This window comes from Camponotus vicinus, unplaced genomic scaffold (assembly GCF_025532165.1).
Source record: "Camponotus vicinus isolate PSW18456_S1 unplaced genomic scaffold, iyCamVici1.0 SCAF_1, whole genome shotgun sequence".
Lineage (NCBI taxonomy): Eukaryota > Metazoa > Arthropoda > Insecta > Hymenoptera > Formicidae > Camponotus > Camponotus vicinus.
The window spans coordinates 19,122,269-19,134,941 of record NW_028141945.1 but is presented as its reverse complement, the minus strand read 5'-3'; positions in this window follow the sequence as shown (position 1 = coordinate 19,134,941).

The window sequence follows — 12,673 nt, the reverse complement described above, 5'->3', positions numbered from 1 at the left end:
AGGTAATCATAATTTTACTAATCAGGTAATAATATTTTTAATAATATTTTACGATAGTAATTTTTTTAAAAATTTAATTAAAAAATAATATGAATATATAAAAAATTTATAAATCACTTACCACGCAATTTCATTACTCCGTATGTTGCCTGTCCTATATGCCTTTCCCAATATCCTTTTCCTCCCTTGTTCGTCTTTTGTTATTTTTTCGTGGCACTCACTCTTGAAAATACGACTAATTATAATTATGGAACGTTTGTGAGATACCTTGCACGGCATGCCTCATCGCGGAATAATTATACAAAAAATGCACTTTATTATATTGTAAGAGATAGAGAACACACGAGGGACGTATTCGCTCGATATTTATATCGGGCCAAATTCAATACTACTTGTTAAATGCTATTTTCATTGTTGATATATGTATAATATATGTATATTAACACGAATTATAAGATTGAAAGATTAATGTAATTGAAGTCATGATATGTAATAATTATTTAATTATTAATTCGATAATATACAAAGTATTTTGTATCACTATCTTTGCTCAAGTGTCACTGTACGAATAATACCAAAGTCGTGGCATGTAAATATTAGCGCGCTGTTGTTTACGCCACCAAGGCCAAGATGTTATTGTCCGTTCATCATCAAAATATTTTACATTTTTTAACAAACATATGCGCGAAATATTAAAGTATAGAGAAATATTTTAGATTATACAGATTAATTACATAATTATTTATTAAAAGATTAATGTATCTTTTATGAAGCTTTTCGTTATATGTTAATTATTTAGACGATTCTACCATTCGACGTTTTAAAGTGCGCGTTTTTAATCCGAATTATATTTAAATGATTGAAAAATAGATGAAACGTCGGAAACGAATTATATTTGACTCTATATAAATATCAATAAAAAATAATTTTCGCTCGTAAAAAATTGGTTTCATATTAATTAAATCAAAATTGTATATAAATGCTACAGCGCGGTAGTTGGAGCGCAGGAAAAAAACAATACTTCCTTTTTATTAATTGTTGTTTATTTCGAACTAAAAAACTACAAAAATAACGAATATTTCGGATCGTCTTTGATCCTTCCTCAGCACGATTAATAATATAAAATATGATAGATGTTTGATGCACCCTGCAATGATAGAATGATAAAAGATCGTTAAGATGTAGTCAATATAAAGTGTAGATGGCGACATTACTGTTATCGATATATCTACTATAGATGTTAGATCCGATACTTTTTTTGTACTTTTTACGTAAGACACAAGTTGGGATAAAGAAAAATTAACAAGAGGTCAAAGTTCATATAATTTACTTTTTCCATTCACGAATATTAATGCATAAAGAATATCGTACTTTGCTAACAAGGTTATGGGCCCAGGTCGGGTGAAAACGTAGATAGTTAATTTGATCGAGAAAAAGAGAGCGGATAACCTAACATTTTGGAAGGTTCTCGAAGCATTAAAATTTCGATCTGAGGTAAAAGTACACACATATACATATAAAAATGGCCTCGTCGTCCCTACAAATTGTTGACCGCATTGACAAATTAAACGGTGCGAATTATCGATCATGGAAATTTAACATGAAAATGACACTGGTTCAAAGAGAATTATGGCAGCACGTAACCGGCGAAGCTGTTTTGTCGGAAAATCACACACGAGAGGAAGAAGAACGTTTTAAGATCAAGGAGAATAAAGCTCTGGCAACAATTGCTCTCGGCGTCGAACCTGAACATCAAATACATATCCTGGATTGCGAAAAGGCATCTGATGCATGGGAGGCATTACAGAGGATTTTTGAACCAAAATCGCGAGCAAGAATTTTACAATTAAAGAAGCAGATGTTGTCCATAAAATTAGAATCTAACGAAACGATGAATTCATATTTGGCAAGACTGAAGACATGCAGTGACAGTCTTAAAGAGGTAGGATATGAATTTAGAGATGATGATTTAGCATACGCTATGTTATCAGGTCTTCCGGATGGATATGATGGAATAGTAATGGCGCTTGCAAATCTGGATGATGAATAGTTCAAATCAACCGAAATCAAAGAGATACTCATGAACGAATATGAACGTCGAACCCTGAAGGAAGGAGGACAGACAAAGGAACATATCGTAGAAGAACAACCAAAGGAGGCATATCAAATACACAGTAAGGAACACAATAAGGAAGAAAAAAGAAAATGCTTTAAATATAATAAGATAGGGCATTTAGCGAACAGTTGCAATTCAAAATCGTTTAATGCGAAGGGAAATAAGAAGCGTTGGACGTCTAATACACGTAAGAACAATAGTGTGCTGTTATTAGAATTAAATAATACTCAGTTAGATGATTCGTGGTTTATAGATAGCGGTGCGACTCATCACGTTTGTAAACATAGGGAGTGGTTCGAAAAATATAAACCAATAGCTAATGAAACAATTTATTCAGCAGATAGTAAATCAAGCGACACTTTAAAGGCTGTAGGTGTAGGTAATATAAGAATACGAACTTTTGTCGGTAATAAAAGATTCAACTTAACGTTACTTAATGTATATCACGTTCCCAATGTAAGACGTAATTTATTGTCAGTTTCGCAAATAGAGAAGAAACGCAAAAGACTCTTGATAGATAACGGAAAACTTAAAATTCAAGACAAAGAGAATAAGATGATAGTGGGGGAAGCTTTATGTAAAAATGGTTTATATATTGTTAAAAAGCGAAAGTTGTAAAGAATATAAATAGTATAGATCAAAGCGAGATACATTACATATACTAATAAGTTAACAGATTGCGAAAAATGGCACCAAAGATTCTGCCATGTAAACATGAAGACTATACAAGAATTATCAAAAGGAAACTTAGTCAGAGGCTTAGATAATATAAATATAAATGACATGCATTGTAATAGTTGTAGCGTTAGTAAATCTACCAAAGCACCTTGTAAAGAATTAGGCAGTAGACAAACGAAAAATGTCTTAGAGTTAATTCATTCTGATTTGTGTGGCCCTATGCCAATTAAATCAATTGGTGGAGCAAAATATTTTTTAACATTTACTGACGATTATTCCAGAAAAGTAACAGTATATTGTTTACACAGTAAAGATGAAGTAACTAAATATGTCCAAAAATATATAGCTAGGGTAGAAAGAGAGACAGATAGAAAAGTAAAAAGATTTAGAAGTGATAATGGATTAGAGTATTGTAATAAAGTTCTTAAACAAATGTTTGATGAAATGGGAATAAAGCATGAACGAACAAACGTAGATACACCACAAATGAACGAAATTGCAGAACGAATTAATAGGACATTGTTAGATCTAGTACGCGCAATGCTTAAAAATGCCGAGTTACCTGAAAGATTTTGGGCTGAAGCAATCGTAACAGCATGTTACATTAAAAATAGAGTCATACATTCGTTCGTCAATGACATTCCAGAAAGCATTTGGACGGGAAATAAACCGAGCGTAAAACATTTAAAGGTTTACGGTTGTCTAGTATATGCACATATTACTAAACAGGGTAGGCACAAACTTGATTCTAGAGGGAAAGAATGTATATTTGTTGGATATTCCAATCAGACAAAAGGGTATAGATTATGGGATCCGATTAAACGCGATATAATACAAACAAAACATGTAGAGTTTGTTGAAGATGTTTATGGATATGAGTATATTTATAGCAAAAAGATACTTGAAACTCCTTTTACTAATGCCGATAATATAGATGAAGTAGAAGATATAGATACTGTAGATGAAGATGAGGAATTAGAAAATAGTCAAACGCATGAAGAGCACGCGGATCATAATGTAAAATCGAAAAAATCACATAAAATTATATCAGAAGAAAAACGTAAAGTAGGTAGACCGAAGAAAATAATTAAAAATCCGTGGGGTCGTGCAGGTAAACCCAAAAATATAGAATTTAATTTAACGGAAATAGTTGAACCAACAACATATGAAGAAGCGGTAAATTCACCACAATCTGAGAAATGGAAAATAGCAATGAATGAAGAATTAACAAGTTTGAATAATAGAAATACGTGGGAAATATTAAATAAACCGGATAATGTTAATTGTATCGGAAGTAAATGGGTGTATAAAGTTAAAACAGATTCGACAGGGAAAATAGAAAGATATAAAGCTAGAGTAGTTGCACAAGGTTTTACTCAAAAGAAGGATATAGATTATTCAGAATCATACGCACCCGTTGCAAATATTTCGTTAATTAGATTGTTAATAGTTATATCAATATCTAATAATTGGAAGATACATCATTTAGATGTGAAATGTGCATACTTCTACGGAAACCTTAAGGAAGAAATTTACATGAGATTACCGCCAGGACATAAAGACTATGATATAAAAGTAGCAAAACTTTTAAAACCAATATACGGTTTAAAGCAATCAGGGCATAACTGGAATAATACGATTGATAAATTATTAATAAAACATGGATTTAGAAGATTGCAAGCAAGTAATTGTGTTTATATTTACGATAATAATCTTATTCTTACATTATATGTAGATGATATCATATTGTTTGCTCCATCAATTGACAAAATAAACGAAGCTAAGTCATTACTTGCGTCAGAATACGAAATAAGAGATTTGGGTAGAGTATCATATTTATTAGGTATAACTATTGAATATGAAGAAAATAAAGTAAAATTATCATAAACACTATATTTATAAATTATTAAACGAATACGGAATGAATGATTGTAAAACGTGTAAAACACCGATCGAACCAGGGATAAAGTTATCAAAATATGACGGTACACAGAGCGATGTTGAAAAGGACGAAATGAATAGTGTACCATACAAACAGTTAATTGGATCACTAATGTATGTAGCGTTGGCAACGCGGCCAAATATATTGTATGCTGTAACAAAATTGTCACAATTTAGTTCTAATCCCGGGAGAACACATTGGTTACAAGCTAAGAGAGTATTGAGATATTTAGCTGCAACGAAAGATGTTAGCTTAGTGTATAATTGCGATACGAATGAGTTAGAGGTTTTTAGTGACGCAGATTGGGCGTCAGATACAGATGATAGACATTCTTATAGTGGTATGGTAGTATTTCTAAACGGAAATCCAATAATATGGAAATCTAATAAACAAAGATCAATTTTAACATCAACTATGGAGGCTGAATATGTTGCGTTAGAAATAGCTGTAAAGGAAATCATATGGTTAAACATGATGTTTAATGAATTAACACAGGAAATAGGTATAGATATGCCTTGTAAGCCATATATTATTAGATGTGATAACAAATCAGCGATTGATTTTACGAGAAATAAAATAGAAAGATCGCGCACTAAGCATATCGATATTGCATATCATATTACTAGAGAGATGCATGAGAATGGTTTAATTGATATAAAATATATTTCATCTAATGAAAATGTAGCGGATGTATTTACAAAACAATTATCTCATATTATAATGAATAAGCATGTTGAAAAGTTAGGATTGCGACAAATTGCAGAGTGATCAAAGTGGGGGATTTGATAGATGTTTGATGCACCCTGCAATGATAGAATGATAAAAGATCGTGTTAAGATGTAGTCAATATAAAGTGTAGATGGCGACATTACTGTTATCGATATATCTACTATAGACGTTAGATCCGATACTTTTTTTTGTACTTTTTCACGTAAGACACAAGTTGAGATAAAGAAAAATTAACAAGAGGTCAAGGTTCATATAATTTACCTTTTTCCATTCACGAATATTAATGCATAAAGAATATCGTACTTTGCTAACAAAATATTATATATATATATATATATATATATATATATATATATATATGTATATATATAATATTATAATATTGTAATCACATAATATTTTATTATAATCTTCATTGCTGCAATATTTTTTATATTTAAAATGCTCTATATTATAGAATACAATGTACTTAATAATAAAGTATAACATAATTACAAAATATATTATTATTATATTATTAGTAAATTTTATAATTCTTTGCAAGCTGTCTTTTTATATGTCTAATCATTATGCGTCTCTGTCCAATGCATCTTTTTCATAGAATCTTCGGATTGTTATGAATTGTCGCACTGCCTCGTCCTAAAAAACTGTAGAAACGCTTCTTTTTCTTGTGATGTCCATCGGAATACTTTCTGTGGCCATTTGTTGTCTTCAGGCATTTTTAACAAATATTCAAATTGCTGAAGTCTATTTTTCTTTATTCTTTCGATTATTGTCTCTTTTGCTTCATTTTACTCAAAAATATTAATAATTCATTTTATTCAAAAATATTAATATAATAATATAATAAATATTTAAATAACTATAAGAAATTAGGCTCTGTGTATTAAAACATAAACTTAAATTTAAACGGGCAATAAGAGCTAAACGCGGATGGTAGTGCGTAAGTTCAACGAGAAAATAAGTTTTCGTTGAAACTTATTTGTGCCCTGTGCACACAAATAAGTTTCAACGAAAACTTATTTTCTCGTTGAACTTACGCACTACCATCCGCGTTTAGCTCTTATTGCCCGTTTAAATTTAAGTTTATATAGTAAATATTATTATATATTAATTAATATATTAATATAATAAATAATTAATATGAATAAATAATATAATAATTTTGGTATCTCTCTTAGTCTGACTCTTCCCCTTCGACCTGTCCGGCATGGGTGTCCCTGCCGGTAAAGACGGCCAGTATTCATAATTCACTCTTATATTTAAGATCGTCTTAAGTAAGTTGGAAAATATTATATAACTATTTATTATATAACTTATTATATAACTTATTTTACTAACTAAACGGAATCTTAAGAAGCAATCTAAGATACTTAAGATTATTTTAAATATAAGAATAGTCTATATGAATATCGGCGTGTGTTACCGCCGGCATAACTCTTAGGTTCATTAGAGTACTCAAACCTCCTCACCAGGCAAATGCCTTCGTTAAGGTAGAGATATATCGAGGAGGAAAAATTTTTTTAATTTTTAATTTTTTTTCAATACAGGGTTTAATAAAAAAGTTAATGTAAAATATAATTTGAAATTTAATACAAAATAATTTATTACATGGAACAATTTATTACACGAAATGAAATTTAATACAAAATAATTTATTACATGGAATAATTTATTACACGAAAATGTCCAAAATATACGTATAATATAAAATTTACTAAAAATGTTTACATAGTCCAGAACGAGAATGATTAGCCGAGAATGATTAGCGATAATTAATTACGCGACATTTATTATTAATAATAGATATGCAATAATAGAATTTAATGTAACGTAATTATATATAACGTAAATAATCGTGATCAAAGGAGTCATTAATAAAATTATTGATCATTTCTACGATTGTAGAAGAAAGTATTTGCATTACTGGCGCATTTTGCGCGGACTTATTAAAGACAATATTCAAAGACATGGAAAGAGAGACAAAGCTTCGATGTATAAGTCAACGATTAAATTATAAGATCGCGATTTAAAATTCCCGAGAAAACTCGACAATTAAATAAATCGATAATATTCGGAATATCCGATTGCGATATGTATAATTTTTATAATATAATAATCGAAGCTTCAATAGACATGTTCGAAAACCGAAATATCATTTCGCTTAAAAATTATTCGCAAGTAAAATCCGCATTTTTCAATATATTATAAATTCGCAAATTCGAATTTAACGGGCGTCGAGAAACTTCTCGAGATATCTATTTTTCAGAAAAACTCGATCGTTCGTATTATCTCCAATTTTTTTGGGGGCATAAGAAACGCGTGTCATAAACAGTGACAACAACAACGTCAACCGTCGACAAAATCAGCGTGACGCACGGGCATGCGCGCCCATACGTCACGAACAGCTGATCGCCAATCAGCTGTTCTAAAACGACTGCGCGCATGGCAACCGCGAAAAAGTCGACGTCAGACCAGATCGGCGGCCAATTGTGCGCGGCGCCATGAGGTCACCGCTAACTAATTAAAATTATTGGGCCACGTCGCAGCGGGCCCAAAAATCTGCGCCCTATATAACGGGCACCGCAAGCGAGCACCGCCGAAGTCTCGCACTTTACGTTCAACCGCATCTTTAGGTAAAACCGCTTTGTTAAAACCGCTATTTCAGTATCCGACCGCTTGCTCACTTGGACTTTCGCTATTCTTTTCGTTAATAGTTTTTCGGAAAACCGCTTCGATCAAACCGCTGTGTAAAAACCGCTCTAATCTGAAAGTAGATTAATTTCAGACTCTGTATACACATATATATATTTTTTCTTAATTTATAATTGTGGTGTCGTGCAATAAAAAACCAAAAACACAAAAATTACGTGTCGTGGCTCGTCTTTATTAGTTAATCGTGTGGTGTCCTCCAGTAAAACTTTGTCGCATCGCGCCTTTCATAACGACGCGTTCATCCGCGAACAGACATTATAATCGCGCGCGATATAATTATTATCGCATAAATGTAAAGATATATCGACAGACAATTTGATGTCTGTAATATTTACGAATATAGTACTCACTGTCATTTACGAATCTTTACAAGATAAATGGCGATTTGAATTCACGAGAAAACGCGACGAATAAATAAATCGATAATATGCGGAATATTTGATCGCGATACGTATAATTTTTATAATATAATAATCGAAGTTCTCAATAAACACGAGCGCGATATAACTATTGTCACGTAAATATAGAAAATCGAAGATGTTTCGACAAACATTTGAGGTCTGTAATGTTTGCGAATATACAATTCACCGACCGATATATTTGCGAATTTTTATAAGATAAATCGCGATTTAAAATTCGCGATAAAACACGACGAATAAATAAATCGATAATATTCAAAATATTCAAATGCAGATACGAGAGTGACATACCGGTAATATCCGATAAAAAGAGGAGCGATCTTAAAAATGGAGAACGATTAACATCTTGTTTCTACATCAGATTTCGTAAGATCAATCTGCGAAGAAAAGTTAAGTGATCTATTGAACGTCGGGAACGTCGGGAACGTCACTGTAGGAGGGAACGAATCCCGGATCTTCCGGACTATTCCCAATAGCAACGATTTCAGTAATAAATCAACGACAATTATCCCTTGTCATTATGTTCAATTCACGAAATTGATATGCACGTCAGAAAACATGTTCTTCCATTACTAAGAAATATATTTCTTCATTGAAAATTAAATGGATATAACGATTTTATTTATAGAAATGTGATTACGAACGATTATATTTATAAATAATAAAATACATGCATCATTGGAGTTTGTGTTAAATGTGCGAACACATAATTTGGGGTACCATCTGCGCGCGCGAGACGAATCGAGCCCGATAACAGCAAGATTTAAAAAATTTCAATTCGAATAGTGTGCAAAATAAAATAAATGAAATAATATTAAATATATAATTAATTCTAGATTAATTCTCTAGATTCTTATTCTTATAACGTTTAAATTAATTATTTCTTTTCTTTTAATGAATATCTTACTGATATAGAGGTACCCATTCGATTTGTCTCGAAATTTTTAAGTATTCGCACATTTTATGTAACATTCATGTATAATTTCGCGTATATATAATACATAACATTATTAAAAATTATAAAAATATTTTGGATACGTGAATTTGTGCATGTATTTTATTATACATATATATAAAATGGTATATACCTAAAAACTAATATTCTAAAATGGCGATGTCCAATACCTGCAAATAGTTTCTTAAAAGAAACTAAAAACTAATATTAATATCCCCAGTACCTAGAAATAATTTTTCAAATGAGATAATTAATTAATAATTAATGAAATATATTCGTTCGTAATCATTTTTACCCAAAAAGTTAATAAAATTACAATATGAAATTACTTAAAAAATAAAAATTTACACACAACGCTATATCCATATTTTATCTATTATTAAATCTCTCTGGCATTAAATAATAATAATACCAATCCTAATAATGACAGAACATTTTTAACGAAGAAAAGAATAGATACATTTCTTTCATCTAAATATATATTATTTAAATTAAGTCGACGTTAAAGAAGCGTATCGTCGTTGAATTACTACCGAAATCATTACTTTCGGAAATTGCCAGGAAAACCTGGCATTAGTTCCTTCAATCTTACAATAAAAATTCCCAATGTTCAACAGGGCACCGAACTAGACGTCGCGAATGGATCTCACAAGAACCGGTGAGAAATAATTCTCCATGATAAAAATCGTTTCGACTCCTCGGCGGTACGAGCCACGCAACTTTCATTAACGTTTATTTAACAAAAGGAACAACGATAACTCTTTTATTAAAATGATAATCTCGTATAAGAACGCGGGAAAAACACGGTTTTCGCAACCGTAATTTATTAATTTATTTATGAATATTTTCCGATACGAAATTCGTAAATACACAAATATAATCGAAGAAACAAATTATTAAATTGATAATAATTAACTCGCGATTCTATAATATCGAAAGTGATCGTTTAATTTTATAAAGCTAATATTTAATCGTTGACTTAACACATCGAATCTTCACACTCTTATTCCATATTTTTTTTATATTTAATTAGCGCAATATTCAGGAATATTATTTCACGAATAGCGATAAGCGGATAGCGATAAGATTCTTTATTAAAATGGCAATTTCGTTTAAGAATAGGGAAAGAATGCGGAAATAAATATAATATATTTCCGTAATTTATTAATTTTACGAATATTTATTTCGGATACGAAATTCGTAAATACATAAATCGAATTGAAAATAAATCATTAAATTCGTATAATAATTGACTCGCAATTTCATAACATCGAAGGCGATCGTTAAATTTTGTGAAGCTAATACTTAATCGCTAACTTAACATCGACTCTTTATACTCTTATTCGATATTTTTTTACTTTTAATTAGCAATATTTAAGAATATTATTTGAGAGGGACGACAATAAGATCCTTTATTAAAACGGCTATTTTCGTAATCATCATAATTTATTTCATGAATATTCAGTTCCGCGCGATATGGAATTTATAAATAGATTTCGAATTTATTAATGACTCTTTGATATGAAAATACAAACAATTACTCTTTTATGAATATTTCAAAAATATATACTATAGAATCAAATATGTTAATTTAATGAATTACTATTATATGATCATTATACGTAGACTTTGGATAATTTTTCGTGTAATTTGCATAAGAATGTATTCATTATATTTCTTAAACACTAATAATTATGTACAATTTTCTTAATATTCTTGAAAAAAATAATTTTAATAATTTAGATTTTATTTTTAAAGCATTTTTAAAAATAAATTCCATTTCGTTTTTTAAACTGAAATAAAGCCAAATTACAAATTTCTATATATTGTATTAGAGTGCTAACACGGCCATATTTCATATGGTAAAATATAAAACAAGAGCAACCGTTTATAATTGGGCAGAATTTATGCCGGGTATCACAGAATTTAACATAACACGGTCACTCTCGAAAGATGCAATTGTAATTTATATAATTAATGCTTGTATATTTATTTTAATACTATATTTTAATATTTTATAACTGCTTATATTTATTTTTATCTCGTTGCAGTTTATATTTATTTTAATAAATGCCGGCAAAATGAAATGACACATTATGTATATATTAATCTAATCTGTATATGTATCCTGCCTAATTGTAAATGGTCATCCTGACTTTAGCTGTTAGCAGCCTAGTATAATATATAAAATTTTTATAATATAAAAATTTTCTGTGCAGATTATCAATAAAAATTGATTGATATTATAATAATATATATATAATTAATAAATTTTTATAGTAATGCATAATTTATAATAAAATATAAAATTAATATGTGTATAACACTTAACATATTACAAGTTATTTCATTAATTAATCATTTGGCTTTACATTAAGTTTAAAAACAATATCTACAATAAATTCTATAATGGATGAGCTATAAGAAATTAGAATAAGATAAGTGAATAAGATAAATACGCGTTATAAGAATAAATTAGCATCAGATGTAATTGATAAAATTTTTAATATTCTTTTCAATAAATTAGATAAAATTTATATAAAAATGACCTTTTCTCGATCTTCTTTCTTTATAATTAAAAAACTGCAATATATTTTCGCGATAGATGCAATACATTTCGAACGAATTTATTAAAAGTTATTTAATCTATCCTAGCTCATCCATTTTAAGGCAACGGATTTATCTACAATCTCTACCGTTACCTTAAAATTAAATAAAAGTTTTAGTCACTCACCGTGGCATTGATGTGCAGCAGCGGAGTTGTTGATATCGAAACTACGTTGTCGTTAAAACTACGTCTGTAACATACAAAAATAAAATTCATTTATAACAAAGCTCAAAATACAATCAATATTTCAAAAAATTATTATTGTGCGGAATTTCATATCCGGTGTGTAAAATAATAAGCAGATATAAACACGTATGGGAAGATTTTATAAATTTTGAAATTATTTTTTAAATAGAAATTTTTATATTTATAAAAATCTTTCTCTGTAATTTTCTCTTTAATTCCTTTAAATTATAAGAACGAATTATTATGCATATGATTTATAACAATTGATATACAAATAATAAATTTACCATCATGTTGCTTCGCCGATGCAAGATGCCTCTCCCAG